We start from the raw sequence: 22,851 nt of genomic DNA, 5'->3' as shown, positions 1-22,851 counted from the left end.
TTCAGTACTTCATTGAATTCAAACCTCAGCACATACTGTTGTGGGATTTGAACCTATGCTGACAGGACATTAACTTGGAGCTCTTGGTTACTAATTGGCGACAATACCACTACTCTAGCAGCTCCCTACAACAGTCAGCCAAATATTTCAGTTTGCACAATTCATTCTCCCATATAGGTTCCATATCCTCTTCTTTCTCTGATACTCTATTGTTAAGGCCCAGGATATTGTTTGCTCACCTGTCCTGGTTTAAGGACTGAAACCACCTTTAATGTTGGTGACATTATACAGCCAAGGCCCTCTGCTCCTGCATCCCCGTACCGAATTGTATCTTTTTTTAATTGTCTTTCTGGTTTCATCTTCCAAAATTAATCCCATTACACTTCTTGACACTAATCTGCCACCAACCAATTTACCCCTTTTTCATTCACTAGCAACTGAAGAGGAAAGTGCAGGGCAAGGCGGGGGAACAAGGCGGGGGAAATTAACAGTGGATATGTATCTAACCCCATGCTATCCCTGTCTGGGAGTGTTTGATGGGGACAGTGTAGTGGGAGCTTTACTCTGTATCTAACCCCATGTTCTAGGAGTACTGTGATGACAGTGTCAAGGAAGCTTTACTTTCAGTCTAAAGAGTACAAGGTGCTTTACTCTGTATGTAACCCCATGCTGTCCCTGTCCTGGGAATGTTTGATGGGGGCAGTGGAGAGGGAGCTTTACTCTGTATCTAACCTTTTACTGTTCCTGTCCTGGGAGTGTTTGATGGGGACAGTGTAGAGGGAGCTTTACTCTGTATCTAACCCCGTGCTGTCCCTGTCCTGGGAGTGTTTGATGGGGACAATGTAGAGGGAGCTTTACTCTGTATCTAACCCTGTGAGATCTTTACTCTGTATTTAACTGTACCAGTCTCAGGAGTGTTTGATGGGTACAGTTTAGAGGTAGCAATTCAGTTTAAAACAGTAGAGGTAGCTTTACTCTGTATCTAACCTTGTGCTGTACCTGTCCTTTGAGTGTTTAATGTGGACAGTGTAGAGATAGCTTTATGGTGTAACGAACCCCATGCTGTATTTGAGACAGAATACTAAAGAAAGAAATCGCTTGATTCCATAGCACCTGGTGACCTCCAATTTCATAATCATGAATTCATCTCAAGTATTGGGATGCAGTGGGAGGAACAGTCTCCCAGGCTCCAGGGATTTGGACGGGGGCCTGTATAAATTAGCAGTGGAGACTGAAACCTTGGCCTCTCCTCACCACAGTGATCAATCCAGAGTCGAACTGCTGCAAGAGACAAACTGATTGGAAAGCTCAGGCATCAGCTCTCCACATGAGGGCTGTGTTGGATTAATTTATTACTCAGAGATTCAGAAACACTGTGGATATGATGGCCCACAATCCAGGGACTTTTAGAGTTTGGGTGCTTGTTTCCAAAGTCCTGGATTTGCAGAAGTGTCGATTCAGTGTAGAGAAGCTCCACTATGCTGATCCATGGACAAATGTAAGGAGCCAGGGATGGGTTGAGAGTGATAGCAGGAAAGGATTGGTAATGAGTGTGGTGTCATTACCAGAACAGTAACTATTACATAGTGTGATGATGCTGACTGTTAGCAGATTGTTCCCTGAACGGCTCTGTCTGTCTGTGAGAATTCCAAGAAGGGATTCAGGTATCTTGTCCATAATTCTTATTTTTTTATTGGCTAGAGGTACAGATTTTATGTCATGCAAAACATCAAGGCAACTGGGGTAATGTACCCAGTAGGTAGAGGCAGCCATAGAGGACATGTTGAGTAGAGAATGTTCACAGAAGGAAGGGGCTGTGTTCAACAATTCGCCCGAGGGAGTTACTGTAAAATGCTTTTGGATAGGTTGTCAACCAGGAATGGGGGTTTGGCCAGGCTGTTGCAGATAGGTCTTAATCTGCTTAACTGTTCCTCATCGTATTCAGGATTTTGGCCACAGTTTGAACAGTTTCTGTCCTAGGTCCCATCGGGGATGAACTCAATGAACTCTGGAGTGGTGGAGATAACACATGGCTCTCTCAATCGCAGCCGCTGGGCTGCAGCACCTCTGCCAATTGGTCTGTCACTGTTCGAGCTGTGAAGCTTTACCCTCCTATCTTCTGTCTGTCCCAGGCTCAATTTCTTGTCATTCCCGGGAATTTTCTGCAAGATTCTCCTCGTCTTGTACCTGACGGGGATGAACTTCTTCCCAAAGTTGCCACTTCAAAACACCAAAGGTCTCAGGGCTTCTCTCACAAATGGTCTGTGTGTCTCCAGCTCCAGATCCACGTCGAGCAGTTGGAAGACTGGCCTGAGCTGTTTCCTGGGGAATTGGCTCGGCTTCAACCTTTGAATGGAAATGACATTCCCAAACTCATCAAAGGTCACGCTGTTGTTTAACGGTAGTCGACTGTGCTGGATTTTGAGAACATTCTGGAAATAGGATGTCATTCTGTAAATCTCACAGGGAGGGGGAGGGAGCTCTTCAATACAGGGTGGAGAGTCGAATTGTTGGAACAAATCCTTTTCTGTCTCAGCCAAAGACTTGGTAATGTCCTTCAGCTTGGCTGAACTGAGAGCTCCCCGATGGGGCTTATATCTGTGTCTTTTCTTCAGGACTTTGGGCTGTGTTTGTGGTTCATCTGGTATTGCCAATTCCTCGGGTTTCTCAGCTTCAATAACTTCATCAGGTTTCTGATGGGAAAACACAAGAACAAAATGGTTACCAGAAATGGACAGGTTACTCACTTTTTTTAAAATAATAATCAACTACACAATCCAAATTGTAGTCAAATATGTCACCATGCCTTTGGAATGATATGAAGACACGGTGTCTCAGGAGACCCGGGTTCAAGTCCTACCTACACCAGAGATGTGTAATAATATCCTCCTGAACACATCAATTAGAAAACTGGTTCATAATAAATAAAAGGATATGAAAGCTTTGGAAAGAATGGGGCGGGTGCAGTTCACAGTTATGTAGACAAACAGACACACCAAGTTATAGGAGAAAGCGAGGTCTGCAGATGATGGAGATATCAGAGTTGAGAGTGTGTTGCTGGAAAAGCACAGCAGGTCAGGCAGCGTCTGAAGAGCAGGAAAATCGACATTTTGGGTGGGAGCCCTTCATCAGGAATTCCTGCCTGACCTGCTGTGCTTTTCCAGCAACACACTCTCGACACCAGGTTATAATTCAACAGGTTTATTTGGAAGCACTAGCTTTCGGAGCGCTGCTCCTTCATTATGCAGATGCTACCTGGTGAAGGAGCAGCGCTCCGAAAGCTAGTGCTTCCAAATAAACCCGTTGGACTATAACCTGGTGTTGTGTGAATTTTAACTTTGTCCACCCATTGGCTCCTCCACATTATAGACAAATAGGATAGACCGAACGGATGTAATTAGAGTGAACTAGAGGCCATATGTGAGGAGGAAGAGATTTTGAGGTAATCTAAGAAAGAATATTTTTCACCCAGAGGCTGGTAGAACCATCTGGATGAGCACTTAGAATGTCAGGGTCCATAGTAGGCTATGGACCGAGAGCCCGTAAATGGGATTAGTCTCGTACCGAGTCATTCTCTTCTTCTGTATTTTTAATTGTGGACTGAATAGGAAAAGCATAATTCGAAAAACCAAAGATTGCTGAAGGATTGCGACACTTTGTGGTCAGCAGGTAACCTGACTGTCATCAAGGGATTTTTAAACAAAGCTGAGTAACTTCGTTCAAAAGGTCATGAATCTGTGAAAGTCTCTATCCCAGAGTGTAGTGAACATCAGGACATTGAATAAATCTAAAGAGGAGACAGACCGAACAGCTGTTGGTTCGAGCAGTAGTTGAGGATTTGCAGATGCATTGGAACCGAGGGATGTGTACAAATGGAGATTGAGCTGGCAAACCTAGCTGATTGGTCTGTGTGCCAGTGAATAGTTATCGATGACAAAGGCCTTCTGCCCACCTGATTGGTTCCCAGGTCGGTAAACAGCTTGCAGCTGCAAACGGGTTAGGGAGAAGACATAAGATCTCCACAAGCTCAGGAACTCTCTCTGTTCTCTTAACTTGAAGAAAACCAGTTAATAGCTTCTTCAGCAGTTAGGGTGAACTTTTAATAAATCATAGACCTTTATAAATATAAACCAGTCAGCTTGTGCTTCCTGCAAACAAGTGATACCAACTTTTAAAGTGTTTGGACTCACCTTTAGAATTAATGTTTCTTTGTGGGCACCACTAATAGATATTTGTTTGTCGGTTTGTAGATTGTTTTGCAATCCTGCAAGGTTCTGGAATTTTATTTTAAGCATCCATAGCTTAAAGGAGGAGATTTTTAAAAAGTTTCATTTTGAGTTTTGAACAGTCCTACAGAAGTCTTGGCTGAAGATTGGTCTCCCCGGGTTAGAGAATTTCACAGATGCATGACCTTTTGAGAGAGGTCATTCCTCCTCACCTTCATTTTAAAGGAAAGAAGTGAGGAAAGGGGTCAGAGGAGGTTTTCTAAATTGATTCTCTGAATGAGTGGGTTGTCTTATGGGGAAAGGTTGGCCTTGTTTTCACTTGAATTTAGGAGGGTGGGGGGGGAGGGGTGACTTGTTTGAACACTCAGAATAGTCTAAACACGGTGGATGTGTAAAGGACTTTTCATCTTACACGTCAGTCCAGAAATAGGACAGAACTGAGGAGAATGTTTTTTCTCTGAGGGGGTTATGCAATATTGGAACTTTGCCTTAGAAAGTTGTGAAGATGGGGTTCAAAGGATATTGTTTAGATTGGGGATGGACAGATTCATATTATGCTGTGGAATGAAGAGTAACCAGAGGTAGCTAGGAATGTGGAATTTGAAACTCAAACAGAGGCACAATGACTGATAGAGTAGGTTCGAGGTGCCAAATGGTGTATTTCTGCTCCTGTTTTGTAAGTCTGTATGCCTGCCCATCAGATATCAGAAAAGCATTAAAAACATAGACAGTCAGTGCCTCCAGCCCGCTCCACATTATTGCTGATAACTGAGCTACAAGGTTCCAGATAATCACACTTAGCCTCTGAGTGAAGATATTTCATCTCACTTCAGTCTGAAATATCTTGCTCCTTACTGTGAGACAATATGTTTTTGTTCCAGACTCTCCACAGCCCCTACCCTGCTAAGGTCTCTCAAAACTGAAAATGTGTTGCTGGAAAAGCGCAGCAGGTCAGGCAGCATCCAAGGAGCAGGAGAATCGACGTTTCGGGCATGAGCCCTTCTTCAGACTGAAGAAGGGCTCATGCCCGAAACGTCGATTCTCCTGCTCCTTGGATGCTGCCTGACCTGCTGCGCTTTTCCAGCAACACATTTTCAGCTCTGATCTCCAGCATCTGCAGTCCTCACTTTCTCCTCGAAGGTCTCTCAAAACCATGTTTCACCTCTCCTAAACTCCAGTGAATTAATCTTTCACTCTGATTCCTGAGTTCAGTAGGTTTAGCGTCAACCTAATCATCTCTCAAAAGAAAGTGCAGCATTCTTTTGGTGAGGAGAAAAAAAAGCTAAGCAGTAATCACCAAAGTCCTGAGTAGAGCAAGGCTTTCTTACTCATAATCTAACCCAATTACAACAAAGGGCCAAATACTGTTTACATTTTCAATTTTGTTTGTTGTACCCACAGTTTTGTGTACCCATGGGTTCGTGTACATGCAAGGTTGCGTACTCGCAGGTTTGTGTCCCCGCAGATTTTAGTGCGTGCCGATTTGTGTACCTGCAAGTTTGTGTACGCACAGGTTTGTGAACGCGCAGGTTTGTGTATGCACAGGTTTGTGAACGCGCAGGTTTGTGTACCTGCAGGTCTGTGTACTTGCAGGTTTGTGTACGCGCAGGTTTGCTCACTCACAGGTTTGCATACCCATGGGTTTGTGTACGTGCAGGTTTCTTTACTCACAGGTTTGCGTACCCGCAGGTTTGTATACCCGCAGTTTTGTGTACCTGCAGTTTTGTGTACCTGCAGGATTGTGTACCCGTAGGTTTGTGTACTCACAGGTTTATCTACACGCAGGTTTGTGTACTCTCAGGATTGTTGTAGCTGCAGGTTTGCAGAACAAATTCCTCTGAACATCAACATTTGACAGTTCTGACATTATTTGCTTGGGTAGGAGTAATAGAAAAACAATCTCATTTTCTCCCACATTATGATCGATCTGCTATCTTTGGCCCATTCACGCAATGTATCTTTGTCCCATTGTAGCCTCTTAGTCCTCCACCTCACAGCTTAGAGCTCCATCTAGTTTTGTATAGACAGCAAATTGGATATATTACACCCAGTTCCTCCTTCCAAGCCATTAATAGCTGAGAGCTTGGCACTGATCTTTGCGTTACCCAGCTAGTAACCCTAAAAAAAAATGTTTAATCATTATCTGTTTTCTCTCCATTAACCATTCCTTAACCCATGGTAACATATTACACTCAACCTCTTACTTAAGTGACCAGGTCACAAATGTTTCTGTTCGGCAACTTTCACCCATTCACTGGATGTGATTCACTCCTTACTTTTCTGAGACACACAGACACAAGCAAACTCACTGTCTTTTCTCACTCGACTCAAAGGAAACGAAAAACTTATTAGCATGAGATTGGAACACAAAGAGTCAGAAGATCTCACAGTACAATGGCCCTTCAGCCCTTTGAATCTGTACTGACCTATGATCACTAATCCCACTCTCCAGCACTTGTCCTGTAGCCTTGAATGTTATGGCATTTTAAGCATTCATCAAAGGACTTTTTAAAGGTTGTGAGGTTTCTCACCTCAGCTACCTTCCCCAGGTAGTGTATTCCAGACCACCACCCTCTGGGGTGAAAATTCATCTTCTTAAATCCTTTCTAAACCTCCCGCCCTTGATCTGAAAAATTTTCCCTCTCATTATTGATACTGTAACTAAGGGGAACAGCTGCTTTCTATCCATCATACCCCTCACAATCTTCTCTGCTCCAAATATAACAATCTTAGCTTACAGGGAGACAGTGAGGTCTGCAGATGCTGGAGATCAGAGTTGACAGTGGGATGCTGGAAAAGTACAGCAGGTCAGGCAGCATCCGAGGGGCAGGAAAATCGACGTTTCGGGCCAGAGCCCATCATCAGGAATGAGGCTGGGAATCTCTGGGGTGGAGAGATAAATGGGAGGGGGTGGGGCTGGGGAGAAGGTAGCTGAGAGTGTAATAGTCGGATGGAGGTGGGGGTAAAGGTGATAGGTCAGAGAGGAGGGTGGAGCGGATAGCTGGGAAGGAAGATGGACAGATGGGACAGGTCATGAGGATGGTGCTGAGCTGGAAGGTTGGAACTGGGGAAAGGTGGGGAGAGGGGAAATGAGGAAATTAGTGAAGTCCACAGTGATGCCCTGGGGTTGAAGGGTTCCAAGGCAGAAGGTAAGGTGTTCATCCTCCAGGAGTCGGGTGGTGAGGGAGTGGCTGAAGAGCTTCAGGGCAGAGGAGAGGGACTCACTGAGATCTTTGTATAGAGAGATGGGGAACGTCTTCAAGGTAGGAACCTTGGAAAAGGCTACACAGTAAGGTTGAAATCAACTAGGAGACAGTGAGGTCTGCAGATGCTGGAGATCAGAGGTGAGAGTGTGTTGCTGGAAAAGCACAGCAGGTCAGGCAGCATTCGAGGAGCAGGAAAATCAACACTGCGGGCCAGAGTCCTTCATCAGGAATGAAGGGGGTGGCTTCATCATTCCTGATGAAGGGCTCTGGCCTGAAACATCGATTCTCCTGCTCCTCAGCTGCTGCCTGACCTGCTGTACTTTTCCAGCAAGACACTCTCACCTCTGATCTCCAGCATCTGCACTGTCTCCCAGTTGATTTCAACCTTACTGCGAAGCCTCTTCCAAAGATGCCTACCTTGAAGAAGTTCTCCTCCTCTCTGTACAAAGATCTACAAAGAAAGAGGATTCTGGGTAATCCAAGATGGAGGACAGGAAAACTTTCTGGATGTAACAGCTGCTCCTTTTTTGAGGTATTTTAGGTGGAGGTGATTTCCTCGAATTCCAGGAGCAGCAATTACTATTTTATATGCTGTTGCATTGTTTTGTAACTTTGTAAAAAAAAGTCAAAACAACAGCAGTTTTAAAAGGGAGAAGAAGAGAAGAAGAGACAAAGGAAGCACAGCATGAGGTCAGTGCAGGAGACAGAGAGAGAAAGAAACTGACATCACAATGTACCTGCACAGTTACTGCCTTTGCTCTTTGAATTCACGTATCGCTGGACATTGGAGTGCGTCTGGGAAAATTAACAAACAGTGAAATTCACAACTGATCTTGAAGGAACTATTTGGATGAAGTTCACAGCACAGAATCAGATAAGTGAATTGTTTTAAGTGTGGCCTACAGAAAGACTGCAGTAGTGAGTAGAGTGGGTTCTTTCTTGATTATATGTTTTTTGAGATATGTCTCTTGATTAAACTTAAAATATAAGCCAAAACTATTAATTTAACCTGGGGCAGTGTTTTGTAGAGGAATAAGACGGTGTTACTTTCTGGGTCTGTAGATTGTGAAGGAGCCTAAATGGCCTTTATTAGAGTGATATGTGCTTCTTGTCAGATGTGGGAGTTTAAAACGGGTGACTGTGGATTATATCTGCAATAAATGCTGTTGGTTGTGAATCTTATCAGATTGAATGGATCAGTTGGAGAGACAGAAGCAATGAGGAATTTGAAACAGCAATAGATGGATGGCAGTTATAAGAAGGAGGGAAAGTCTCAGACACAGTCACATAGATGGGTTAATGCAGAAAAGGTAAGAGAGGTAGGCAGCTAGTGCAGGAGTGTGGCTATACCCTCAAAAAAGTATGCTATTTTGGAAAATGTAGGGGGTGATGGATTCGAAGGGGAACGTAGCACAAATAGCCAAGTTTCTGGTATTGAGACTGGCTCTAATGCAACGAGGGATACAGGGAGGTAGTGAGGAAAGAGATCAATCTGAGAGTGGTACAGTTAAGAACACAAGCGAGTCAAACAGTCAGGGCAGGCAGGGACAACGTAGGACTAATAAATTAAACTGCATTTATTTCAATGTAAGAGGCCGAACAGGGAAGGCAGATGAACTCAGGGCATGGTTAGGAACATGGGACTGGGATATCATAGCAATTACAGAAACATGGCTCAGGGATGGGCAGGACTGGCAGCTTAATGTTCCAGGATGCAAATGCTACAGGAAGGATAGAAAGGGAAGCAAGAGAGGAGGGGGAGTGGCGTTTTTGATAAGGGATAGCATTACAGCTGTACTGAGGGAGGATATTCCCCGAAATAAATCCAGCGATGTTATTTGGATGGAACTGAGAAATAAGAAAGGGATGATTGCCTTATTGGGATGGTATTATAGACCCCATAATAGCCAGAGGGAAATTGAGAAACAAACTTGTAAGGAGATCTCAGCTATGTGTATGAATACTAGGGTGGCTATGGTAGGGGATTCTAACTTTCCAAACATAGACTGGGACTGCCATAGTGTTAAGGGTTTAGATGGAATTTGTTAAGTTCCTACTAGAAAATTTTCTGATTCAGAATGTGGATGTACCTACTAGAGAAGGTGCAAAACTTGACCTACTCTTGGGAAATAAGGCAGGGCAGGTGACTGAGGTGGGGGAGCACTTTGGGGCCAGCGACCATAATTCTATTAGAGTTAAAATAGTGATGGAAAAGGATAGACCAGATCTAAAAGTTGAAGTTCTGAATTTGAGACAGGCCAATTTTGACGGTATTAGGCAAGAACTTTCAAAAGCTGATTGGGTGCAGATGTTCAAAGGTAAAGGGGACAGCTGGAAAATGGGAAGCCTTCAGAAATGAGATAACTAGAGTCCAGGGAAAGTATATTCCTGTCAGGGTGAAAGCAAAGGCTGGTAGGTGTAGGGAATGCTGGATGACTAAAGAAATTGAGAAAAAGAAGGAAGCATTTATAAGGTATAGACAGGATAGACCGACTGAATCCTTAGAAGAGTATAAAGGCAGTAGGAGTATACTTAAGAGGGAAATCACGAGGGCAAAAAGGGGACATGAGATAGCTTTAGCAAATAGAATTAAGGAGATTCCAAACGGTTTTTACAAACACGTTAAGGATAAAGGGGTAACTAGGGAGAGAATAGGGCCCCTCAAAGGTCAGCAATGCAGCCTTTGTGTGGAGCCACAGAAAATGGGGGAGATACTGAGTATTTTGCATCAGTATTTACTGTGGAAAAGGGCATGGAAGATATAGAATGTAAAGAAATAGATGGTGACATTTTGCAAAATGTCCAGATTACAGAGGAGAAAGTGCTGGATATCTTGAAACGGTTAAAGGTGGATAAATCCCCAGGACCTGATCAGGTGTACCCTAGGACTCTGTGGGAAGCTAGAGAAGTGATTGCTGGACCTCCTGCTGAGATATTTGTATAATCGATAGTCACAGGTGAGGTGCCGGAAAACTGGAGATTGGCTAACGTGGTGCCACTATTTAAGAAAGGTGGTAAGGACAATCCAGGGAACTATAGACCAGTGAACCTGATGTCGGTGGTGGGCAACTTGTTGGAGGGAATCCTGAGGGACAGGATGTACATGTATTTGGAAAGGCAAGGACTGATTAGGGATAGTCAACATGGCTTTGTGTGTGGGAAATCATGTCTCGTAAACTTGACTGAGTTTTTTGAACAAGTAACAAAGAGGATTGATAAGGGTAGAGCGGTAGACGTGATATATATATGGACTTCAGTAAGGCATTCAACTAGGTTCCCCATGGGAGACTGATTAGCAAGGTTAGATCTCATGGAATACAGGGAGAACTAGCCATTTGGATACACAACTGACTCAAAGGTAGAAGACAGAGGGTGGTGGTGGAGGGTTGTTCTTTAGACTGGAGGCCTGTGACCAGTGGAGTGCCACAAGGATCGATGCTGGGTCCTCTACTTTTTGTCATTTACATAAATGATTTGGATGCGAGGATAAGAGGTACAGTTAGTAAGTTTGCAGATGACACCAAAATTGGAGGTGTAGTGGACAGCGAAGAGGGTTACCTCAGATTACAACAGAATCTGGACCAGATGAGCCAATGGGCTGAGAAGTGGCAGATGGAGTTTAATTCAGATAAATGCGAGGTGCTGCATTTTGGGAAAACAAATCTTAGCAGGACTTATACACTTAATGGTAAGGTCCTAGGGAGTGTTGCTGAACAAAGAGACCTTGGAGTGCAGGTTCATAGCTCCTTGAAAGTGGAGTTCCAGGTAGATAGGATAGTGAAGAAGGCGTTTGGTATAGTTTCTTTTATCGGTTAGAGTATTGAGTTGGGAGTCATATTGCGGCTGTACAGGACATTGGTCTCCTTTATATCGGAAAGATGTTGTGAAACTTGAAAGGGTTCAGAAAAGACTTACAAGGATGTTGCCAAGGTTGGAGGATTTGAGCTATAGAGAGAGGCTGAATAGGCTGGGGCTGTTTTCCCTGGAGCATCAGAGGCTGGGGGGTGACCTTATAGAGGTTTGCAAAATTATGAGGGGCATGGATAGGGTAAATAGACAAAGTCTTTTCTCTGGCGTCAGGGAGTCCAGAACTAGAGGGCATAGGTTTAGGGTGAGAGGGGAAAGATATAAAAGAGACCTAAGGGGCAACTTTTTCACACAGAGTGTGGTATGTGTATGGAATGAGCTGCCAGAGGATGTTGTGGAGGCTGGTACAATTGCAACATTTGAAAGGCATTTGGATGGGTATATGAATAGGAAGGGTTTGGAGGGATATGGGTCGGGTGCTGGCAGGTGGGTCTAGATTGGGTTGGGTTGAAGAAGTTCCCCATCTCTCAATAGAATCTACCTTCAGGCACAGCAGATAAGGGACAAAAATGAGAAAGGGACAGTCAACACAAGACTGATAGTGTTGTACTTAAATGCACATGAAACAAGGTAAATGAGCTTATAGTGCAGACTGAAATTGATGTTGTATTACAGAGACATAGCTGCAACGGGATTCTGGATGGGAACTGCATATCCAAGGATCCACATCCTATCGAGAGGACAGGCACATGGATAGAGGAGATGAGTTATCTTGTCAGTAAGAAATTAAATTAAATCAATAGCAAGAAATGATATAGAGCTGGAAGGTATAGAATCTGTTTAGGCAGAGTTGAGGAACTAATGAGAAGGCCCTGGTGGGAGTTGTGTACAGGCGTCCTAAAAGTCCTCAGGATGTGGGGCAGAAAAATAAATCAGGAGATAGAAAAGGTATATAAGAAAGGCACAATTACAAAAAACATGAGGGACTTCAATACGCAGGTGGACTGGGAAAATCAGGTTGGTAGAGGATATCAAGAAAAGGAACTTATGAAAAGTCTATAAGATGTTATTGTGGAGCAGCTTGTGGTAGACCCAGTAGGGAACAGGTAATTCTGGATGTCATGATGTGTAATGAGGCAGACTTGATTAGGGACCTGGAGGTGAAGGAACCCCAAGGGGGCAGTGACTATGAAATGATACTACTCACCCTGCACTGAGAGAGAAGAGTGAATCAGATGTAACGGTATTACAATTAAGTGAAGATAACTACAAAGTCGTTGGGAAGGAGCTGGCCACCTAGCAGGGATGATGTGGAGCAGCAATAGCAGAGGTTTCTGAAAGTAATTTGGGAGGCACAGCAGAAATTCATCCCAAGGAAGGAAAAAGCAGACTAAGGGTGGATGAAGTAACTGAAAAGGGAGGCCGGGGACCTCACAAAGGTAAAAGTAAAAGCAAAACAATGTGGTGAAGTTTAGTGGGAAATCAGAGGATTGGGAAGTCTTTAAAAGCCAGCAGAGGAGAACTAAAAAAAATCAATACTGGGGTAGAAAATGAAATGAGAGTAAGCTAGCTAGTAATAAAAATATTACAAGAGGTTTTTTTTAGATATCTAAAAGTTAAGAGAGGCAAAAGTGGACATTGGACCACGGAAAATGAGGCTGGATAAAGTAGCAATAGAGAACAAAGAAATGGTGGAGAGTCAGGAGGCAGAAGGGAGTGCACTGGCTATCACTAAAGAGAAGGTGCTGAGGAAACTGAAAGATCTGAAGGCAGATAAATACCCAGACCAGATGGACTACAGCCCAAAGTTGAAGGAGCCAGTTGAGGAGATTGCAGAGGCATCATTGGTGGTGATTTTTCAAAAAAATCACTGGAGTCAGGGAGGGTCGCAGAGGACTGGAAAGTGACTGGAAAGAATATAACATCCCTGTTTAAGAAGTGGGGGGAGGCAGAAGACAGGAAACTATCCACTGGTTAGTAAGATTTTGGAGTCCATCATTAAGAATGAGAGTGCAGAGTACTTGGAATTACATGGTAAAATAGGGAGGAGTCAGCATGGCTTCATCAAGAGGAAGTCACGCCTGAAAAATCCATTCGAATTCTTTGAGGAGGTAATGAGCAATTTAGACAAAAGAGCCAGTGGGTGTGATCTATGTGGAGTGCTTTGACAAGATGCTACACAGCAGACTGCAAAACAAGGTAAGAGCTAATTGTGTTAGGAACAAGATACTGGTGTGAATAGAGGATTGACTGCCTGGCAGAAGGCAGAGAGTGGGAATAAAGGGGTCTTTTTTGGGCTGCAGCCAGTGACTACTGGAGTTCTGCAGGGATCAGTGTTGGGCCTACAACTTTTAACAATAACAATATGGACAAAGGAACTGAGGGCCATTGTTGATGAGTTTGCAGATGGTTTAAAGATTGGTTGAGGGACAAGTAGTGTTGAGGAAACAGAGAGGCTGCAGAAGGACTTGGACATGCTAGGTGAGGGGGCAATGAAGTGGCAGAGGCAATACAACGTGAGAAAGTGTGGGGTTATGCATTTTGGTAGGAAAAATAGAGGCGGAGAATATTTTCTAAATGAGGAAAGGCTTCTGAAATCTGAAGCACAAAGGAACTTGGGAATCCTAGTTAAGGATTCTCTAAAGGTTAAATGATGAGTGATAGTCAACATGGCTTTGTGTGTGGGAAATCATGTCACACTAACTTGATTCAGTTTTTTGAAGTGACAAAGGTTATTGACGAGGGCAGAGAGGTTGATGTGACCTCTATGGACTTCAGTAAGGCATTCACAAGGTTCTGCAATGTAGCCTGGTTAACAAGGTTAGATCACATGGAATCCAGGGAGAGCTAGGCGTTTGGACACAAAATTGGCTAGCAGGTAGCAGATAAAGAGTGGTGGTGGGAGGATTCAGACTGGAGGCCTGTGACCAGTCGTGTACCGCAAGGATTTGGATGTGAATATAGAAGGTATAGTTAGTAAGTTTGCAGATGGCACCAAAAATTGGTGGTACAGTGATCAGTGAACAAGGTTATCTCAGAGTACAATGGGACCTTTATCAGATGGACCGAGGAGTGACAGATGGAGTTTAACTGAGATAAATACTTCACACAGAGGGTGGTGGGTGTCTGGAATGCATTTCCAGCAGAGGTGATAGAGGCAGGCACGGTAGATTCATTTAAGATGTATCTGGACAGATGCATGAGTAGGTGGGGAGCAGAGGGATACAAGATGCTTAGAAATTGGGCGGCAGGTTTAGACAGCACATTTGGATTGGCTCAGGCTTGGAGGGCCAAAGGGCCTGTTCCTGGGCTGTAAATTTTCTTTGTTCTTTGTTCTAAATGTGAGGTGCTGCATTTTGGAAAGGCAAATCAGAACAGGACTTATCCACTTAATGGTAAGGTCCTGAGGAGTGTTGTTGAACAAAGAGACCTTGAAGTGCAGGTTCATAGCTCCTTGAATGTAGAGTCACAGGTAGACAGGACAGTGAAAAAGGCATTTGGTATGCTTGCCTTCAATGGTGAGTGAATTGAATATAGGAGTTGGGAGGTCATCTTGTGGCTATACCAAACATTGGTTAGGCCACTTATGGAACACTGCATTCAGTTATGGTCTCCCTGCTTTCGGAAAGATGTGAAACTTGATTTACAAGTATGTTGCCAGGGTTGGAGGGTTTGAACTATAGGGAGAGTCTGAATAGGCTGGGACTGTTTTCCCTGGAACATCGGAGGCTGAGGGATGACGTTATAGAGATTTATAAAATCATGAGGGGCATGGATAGGGTGAATAGTCAAGGTCTTTTTTTCCCAGTGTAGGCGAGTCCAAAACTAGAGAGCATAGGTTTAGGGTGAGAGGAGAAAGATTTAAAAGGGACGTAAAGTGGCAACTTTTCCATGCAGAGGGTGGTGCATGTACAGAATGAGCTGTGAGAGGAAGTGGTGGAGGCTGGTATAATTACAATATTTAAAAGGCATCTGGATGGGTGTATGAATAGGAAGGGTTAGAGGGATTTGGATCAAATGCTGGCAAATGGGACTAGATTAATTTAGGATATCAAGATGGCATGGATGAATTAGACCAAAGGGTCTGTTCCCGTGCTGTACATCTCTATGACTGAATGACATGTGTACTAGAGGGAGGGCAGTGGAGGTTCACTAGACTGATGGCAGGACCATCTTATGAGGAGAAATTGTTTTGACAGGGTCGATATTCACTAGAGTTTAAAACTATGTGAAGGGATTTGATTGAAATGAAGAAAATACCAACAGGACTAGATAGAGTAGACCGTTGTAGGGAAGTCCATAACCAGGGACACAGTCTCAGGATACAGGGTAGACTATTTAGGACTGAGAAGAGAGAACATGTTTTCAATTAATGGGTAATGAACCTATTGAATTTGTTACTAAAGGAGGCCAGGTCACTGAGAATATTCAAACGAGAGATAGATACATCTTTAAATATTAAAGGCATCAAAGGAGAAAGTGGGCATTGAGATCGAGGATCAGCCATGATCCTGGTGGAGGGTGGAGCATGCTTGAGGGGCTGAATGGCATAATCCTGCCCCTGGCTTCTATTTAAGATTCTCCGGAGGCTCGACAGGGAGCTGTGGAGAGAGGTCATTTCCCATTTTGAGAATTTAGGACGAGGGGGTATAAACTCAGAATTATGGTTTCGCCCATTAAACACAGAGATGAGGAAGAATTTCTCCTCTCAGATGGCAATGAATCTGAATGAATGATTTGTCACGTATATTGAGAGAGATAACAGCGAAAAGTGATGCACAATTTTGAGGTATGAAATTGTGGGATATAGGTAAAGCAGTGTTGTTTCTGCAGCCATAATTGCTTCTGCAAGGTGATGAACTAACCTACACCATTGTATAATTGCTTCAGCCAAAAGCTGAGTTAGCTAAAACGTGCATACAAAGATGAAACTATATAAAGGGAATACATAATTGCTTCTGCAAGGTAATGAACTAACTTACCCAATTGTATAATTTTTTTCAGCCAAGAGCTGAGTTAGCTAAAACGTGCATGCAAACAATGGAATATGTTACAGACAAATAGGTAAGGAGGGAAAGAACATTGAATTATGCCACCTTGGCATATTGCCTCCACGTAGGCATCAGAACGAGCCAAGTTAGCTGCAAATAAGGGATAAAACAAATAAGAGTAAGGGTCGCCAGGCTTAAAGTAGTGGGAGAAGTAAACAAGGGCGGAGCGCAGCTAGGCAGGGGCAGAACACAATAAGGAATAGTGATAGGTTTGACACGTAATATGCTAGGCCAATTAAGTAAACGGGGAAGTACCAAGAGAGGCTCAATTAAATTGTATAAATTGTGGAGTAATTTTTGGATCGGTGTGCCTACTTGTTAGACCGGTCTTGCAAGAACTTTTCAATAAAAGTTTGCTGCTTCAGCATTTGACTCGGACTGAAACTTATTGATACATGAGCTTTGTTTCTCACAAAAGAATAAAAGTAAAGTGCTTAAATAGAGTTCAGCTTCCTTGGTCTGGGTCCCCAACACAGCTCTCGTGTTAGAAATGAAAATCGCTTCTCAATAATCGCTCTAGACAAATTCAGGAAAACAAAGTTTTATTAACAAGTCAAGTCTGCAGAGTCGGGCACCCTTAAAGAAAAGGCGCGCTGAGGCTTACAAAGTCTCCATTATATATAGCACAAGTCCCTCCTCTCCTTGGCTCCAACAAGCCATGAGGTTCACATTCTTAAAAACATCATTATTTTTATCACAAAGTCTGCAACAAAAGGCTCCAGAGTCTCCAAAGTTTGTTGTTTTTCTCACCCTGTAGTCTTATCAGTCAAAGGCTTTAATCTGAAACAGATGTCTCAAGTCGTTCTCCCATCCTGGAGTCTTATCAGTCAAGGACTTATCCTTCCCTGCTATGTGAATGGCTTCATCAATCAAGAGCCTGCTTGTTTTTACTATCGCTCACAAATTGTCAGCATTCTGCACAATTTAAACTATTCTACTTTTGAGTATATAAAATGGTTGTTAGAAAAGAAACAAAAGTTTTGTCTTCTATTATAGATCAGTCTGTGGTCCAGGCACATCTTAAAGTTTAAACCGAAATTACCTCTCACAATTCCACCCTTTTCTTTCTTTAAGATGTGCCTGACCAAGATAAGCCCCCCCTTCCCTCAAGGGCCCGGGAAATCCTTGGTCTTTCGCAGCAACATCACTTTAAGTTCCCGTGTCCCATGTTGTGGAACCACCACTGCCTGGAGTCGGGAAATATTTTTCTGAATTAAAAACTGAATACAGGGAGTTAGGCAGGGTAATACGAGAAGAAGAATCATGCCTCCCCCAACCACCAGCAACGCCGTGCGCCACCAGCTACCACCTAGGAGACCATCCCACCATCCGATGCCACTAAGAGGACGCCAAGATTGTACTGGCACATGGGCCAATCTCCGAATTTCATCGGAAATTTTCAAAACCGCTTTACCATTATCGTCAATTTCTAGACAGCAGTTTGTCAGGTTAAATTTCCCGCACACACCCCCCTCCGAGGCCAACAGATAATCCAAGGCAAGTCGGTTTTGATATATAGCAGCCCTCATCTGATCCTGCTGCTGAGCCAACAGCTCTAGGGCCAGGGCAGTCCGGTTAGTAATGACCTCTACGACTGCTTGGAGCCTGATAATTCGATTTAGCATATAGATAGGAGTGCGATATCCCCATGATCCGTCCTGTGCCCAAGTAGCCGGCCCATAGTATTCAATAATCCGGGCCGGTGGCCACTCATCCCCCCAATCACAGACTTGGATCTCCCTTGGCGACCTACGCAGGGAGTCAAAGAGTTTAACTCCCAAATCATCGCCTTCCTCCCGCGGTAATAGGAAGAACGCAGGTCGTATTAGACCCAGGAAGCATACCCCAGCCCATCCCATGGGCAGTTTGGAGTATGCCTGATTATCGCATATCCAAAATAGGCCATCTGGAGCAGGCCCTCCCTGCCTCACAACGTCATCCCACAACTCCTTTACCCCAGGGACGCCCTCATAAGGACCGGGACCACTGCAATTCCAGTATTCGGATTGTTGACCCCGTGGCAGAGTCTGGACAGGATTATTCCAGCATTGATTCCCCTGACAACCACCGCTCCACACTCTTTTCATGCCATCGGAAGGGTCAGCACTTAGCTCGTAAGAGGAGGAATCAGAACGCAACCGAATGCAATTTTGATGATCTCGGTGTGCAATGTACCAAGCAATATTCTCAGGCCACCATACTCGCGTGGTTGCATCCAATATATTCTGACAGGGGCTAATCCCTACCTTCACGGTCCCCTTGCCTTCAATACAGAACTGGCCCTCAGGGCTGTTTGTCAGTCTCCACCCCTGGCTTTTTCTGTCGTTGTCATGAGTCCAAGTGGTTTGCAGCAATTCCCCTATGTCTAAGCTTTGACCAGTCCACGGCCATTGTTCCGACATATGCGGCCCCCCACAGACCCAGCAATGCTAACATTTAAAACAGTGGCTAATTCTAGAGGTGAGATCAATAAACAGGTTTTGTGTAACATCAGGGAGTTCAATCTGTCCTTCTACCTCTTCGTATACAGATGGCACTTTAGGGAGCACGACCGTTCCCTGACGGTCTTGCTCTTTCCCCAACCCCCGATCAGGGATCTGTATCTTGGTCTCCTTGACTCTGTCAACCTGCTCCCTGAGCAACACGGAGGATAGGTCCCACCTCCCAGTTTTGCTAATACACACCCAGCGGTCATTTATAGGGCATCCATGGATTTTGCCACCGTATCCTTTATTATATACCTGATAATAGGGTCTCCCATCCTCCCAACATTCATGGCGTGCACTCACATCGTAACACCTATCGTCCACATAGGAATGGGACACAAATGATCCCGAATAGATTCGAGTCCCAAGTCTTACTGTAGTTCGACATTTGTCACATCTCCCCTCACCCTCCCCCACATACAGGAGTAAACTGATCAATATCCCCACCAATACAGTCCAAGTAGAGTTCATTATTGCTGTCTTTTCAGTTTTACCGACAACGGCTTGTCCCCTTGCTCGCATGTCCAGGTGCTTTCTTCTTCAGGCGGAACAGGCCCCTTTATCCTTGATGCGTGGACCCACCCTTTTTCTTTCGTCCGAACAGCTGCTTCAGTTGTTAACAGAACCAGGAACGGTCCTTCCCACCGCGGCTGGAGCTTTTCGGCCTTCCTGGTTTTAACAAGTATCCAATCTCCGGGCTCCACCTTATGCAGGAGGAAGTCGAGCGGCGGAGTCTGAGCCAGGAGACCTTTCCTCCGGAGTTCTGCAAAAGAACGGGATAAGGCCAGTAAATAGGTTCGGATAAATACATCCCCCCCCTTGTAGAGTGGGACATCCATCAACCTTACTCCAATACGGTAATCCGAACAGCATTTCATAGGGGGAAACCCCGACATCTCGGCGAGGTGCCGTACGTATCCTCAATAGGGCAATGTCCGGCCAGGCTTTTGATACAAACTCTACCCGTATGAGTTGTTGCCCCACGTCCGTCTCAGGGTCCACCCCAGCAAACTGCTGCAAACTTCCTAATCCTGTCTAGGAAGTCCGTAGGGGTTTCCTCCGGGTTTTGATGATTACCAAAGGCCTTGGTAAAATTGTGCCCCTTCGGGGCTGCGTGTCTTATTCCTTTTATCCAATATTCCCGCATGTCTCTCATGTTGCGCCGTCCTCCCTCCGTGTTCTTATCCCACTCGGGGTCGGTGAGGGGAAACTTCTGCTCCCCTCCTTCTCCCCCCTCTCTCTCCCAGACCAAGAGCGCAGCTTGTCGTATCATCTGACGCTCCTGGCTAGAGAACAATGTTTTCATGATGGAACACATCTCTTCCCACGTGTAAGTATTCGGACCCAGGAACTGATCCAATTGTTCAGCAAGTCCCATGGGGTCCTCTAGTAGACCCTTCATCTCCCTCCTGAAATTCCGTACTTCAGTACTCGTCAAGGGAACGTTCACATATCCCGTCCTTCCTTCCTCGCCTCCCATGGGCACTTCCCGGAGTGGATTCATTCTTGCAATCGGGACAGAGTTCCGTCTGTGACTCTTTTCAGCTTGAGATCTAGTCTGTACTCCTGAGGCACCTGGTGGTTCCTCCCCATTTTCTTCCCCTTCCCCTGAATCGTCGTCACCTGAAGGAACATTCTGTGGGGCAGACGGGGTCACGTAGGGCGGCGGTAAGTGATCTAAAGGGTCCCATTCTTTCTGCCCTTTCGAGTCTTTATTAGTTACCTGCATTTGGCAAGATATCGTAACCGGCAGCCAACAAAGGGCATAATCACTTTCTTCCAGATTAACATCAGGTTTTGAATTGACATATAAAATGACGGCTTGCCGGACCCAGTCTTCGTCAGTACCGAATCTAGGCCACCACACTGAGTCGCCCTGAATAGGTTTCTGGGACCACTTTTGACAGTATTTTACCATCTTCCTTTTAGATTTTCCCTTTCTTCCACCCTGATCCCAATTATTTAGCATTTTCCCTAACGGACTATCGTCAGGTACCCCGGGGTATGTGTCATTGTCCCTGTTTAAGCCTACCTTTCCCTTAATCACCTTAGATCCCTTATTTCCCATTTCCGAGGACTTCATATTTTTCCCGTGATAATCTATCACAATGTAGCCAATTCCCGGACCTTCAGTCCCGTGATCGCCCAGGTTCCTTTGCAGGCACCCCCGGTCTTTGGATTCCTGTGTCCTACGTCTCTGTGACACAAATCACAGGCACCCCGTAGGTACACGTTCCTCCTCAAACACGGTCTCTGCAAAATCCCTCACAGGCGAGCCCCGGTCTCTAGATTCCTGAGTCCCACGTCTCTGTAGAAAAAATCCACAGGCACCCCGTAGGTACCCAGTCCTCCGGAAACACGGTCCCCGCAAGTTTTTTCTTACCTGGGTTCGGTGCACCGAAATTACTCGATCGTTAACCGTCCCCACTGCCTCGGGTACACCCCTCCTTTGTTTTCCTGAGCCTCCCGGATATCACTCGCTCAAACCGCGCGGGGCGACAAGCAAGGAATCGGGGACTGCTGAACTCAGCAGGGTGCACCTTCTCCGATATCCTTCCTCAACTCCCCTTGCGGCCGGAGTGTTGATCCCGGATGACGAGCCCCCAAGTTGTTAGAAACGAAAATCGCTTCTCAATAATCGCTCTAGACAAATTCAGGAAAACAAAGTTTTATTAACAAGTCAAGTCTGCAGAGTCGGGCACCCTTAAAGAAAAGGCGCGCTGAGGCTTACAAAGTCTCCATTATATATAGCACAAGTCCCTCCTCTCCTTGGCTCCAACAAGCCATGAGGTTCACATTCTTAAAAACATCATTATTTTTATCACAAAGTCTGCAACAAAAGGCTCCAGAGTCTCCAAAGTTTGTTGTTTTTCTCACCCTGTAGTCTTATCAGTCAAAGGCTTTAATCTGAAACAGATGTCTCAAGTCGTTCTCCCATCCTGGAGTCTTATCCTTCCCTGCTGTGTGAATGGCTTCATCAATCAAGAGCCTGCTTGTTTTTACTATCACTCACAAATTGTCAGCATTCTGCACAATTTAAACTATTCTACTTTTGAGTATATAAAATGGTTGTTAGAAAAGAAACAAAAGTTTTGTCTTTTATTATAGATCAGTCTGTGGTCCAGGCACATCTTAAAGTTTAAACCGAAATTACCTCTCACATCTAGGAATTCTGCAAGATGCCCGCTCTGGGCCAACCGCAGTTGGGACGCCTGTTCCAGGCACTGATACGGTTGCACTCAGTGACCTGCTGCTGCCGAAAGAGTCCACATCCAGGCCTACTGTAGCCAAGAGTCCCCTCACCACCGTTACTACAGCCGAAACCTCGCTGCCACTTCAGGAGTCCACACGTCGGGCCTCCAAGCCCAGAGGCACTGCCGACACTGCTCTGGCCATTCCTGTGGGTCCCAGCTCTCTCGATGGTTTCTCACACTCCCTATTTCCCATTAGGGACAGACCCTGCTCCTGGGGTTTCCTTCAGCTTGGCTTCTGGTCCATTTCCTCCGAATATCAACTGCTTTTCCGAAATCTTTGGAATGATTATAGTATCTTCAATATGTTAGGATTCAGGTCAACCAGCCAGACATCATCAGGCACCATGAATTCTGTCCTTTGAGGAGGAAGCTAGCAGAACAACAATGATGTAAGGCGTCAGAGCAAGCAGCAGCCGTTGTGCTGAGGTGATGGATGTGGCAAACAAAGAGATCACTGGGACCAGGTATTCCATTGGTTAAATCATTGGGGCATATGCATTGGTAAGTGCATTGTCGTCAGGGGACTTTTGCACCACCTCTCCAAGTCTGTAAAACCACCTCTAGCTTCACAGTCTGGGCAATATCAACATTTACTGATAGTTCAGTGTGCAGTTGTGTATAGGTCACTGTTGCTGTCATAGTTTATTGTGAAGTCGTGTATAGGTCACTGTTGCGGTCACAGTTCAGTCTGAGGTCATGTATAGGTCAGTGTTGCGGTTACAGTTCAGTGTGAGGTCGTGTATTGGTCAGTGTTGCAGTCACAGTTCAGTGTGAAGTCGTGTACAGGTCACTGTTGCGGCCACAGTTCAGTGTGAGGTCAC

General features: G+C 45.0%; 1 pseudogene; it reads right to left on the bottom strand.

Moving 5' to 3' along the window:
- Nucleotides 1-1,841: 1,841 nt before the first annotated feature.
- The window catches only part of LOC148152288 (uncharacterized), a 41,509-nt pseudogene continuing 20,499 nt past the window's right edge, over nt 1,842-22,851 (bottom strand).

This window comes from Chiloscyllium plagiosum, unplaced genomic scaffold (genome assembly GCF_037043375.1).
Source record: "Chiloscyllium plagiosum isolate Xiang-an unplaced genomic scaffold, Cpla_swu_hap1 HiC_scaffold_1, whole genome shotgun sequence".
Classification (NCBI taxonomy): Eukaryota; Metazoa; Chordata; class Chondrichthyes; order Orectolobiformes; family Hemiscylliidae; genus Chiloscyllium; species Chiloscyllium plagiosum.
Note: the sequence above shows the minus strand (reverse complement) of the source record. Positions and strands in the feature narration are given on the sequence as shown.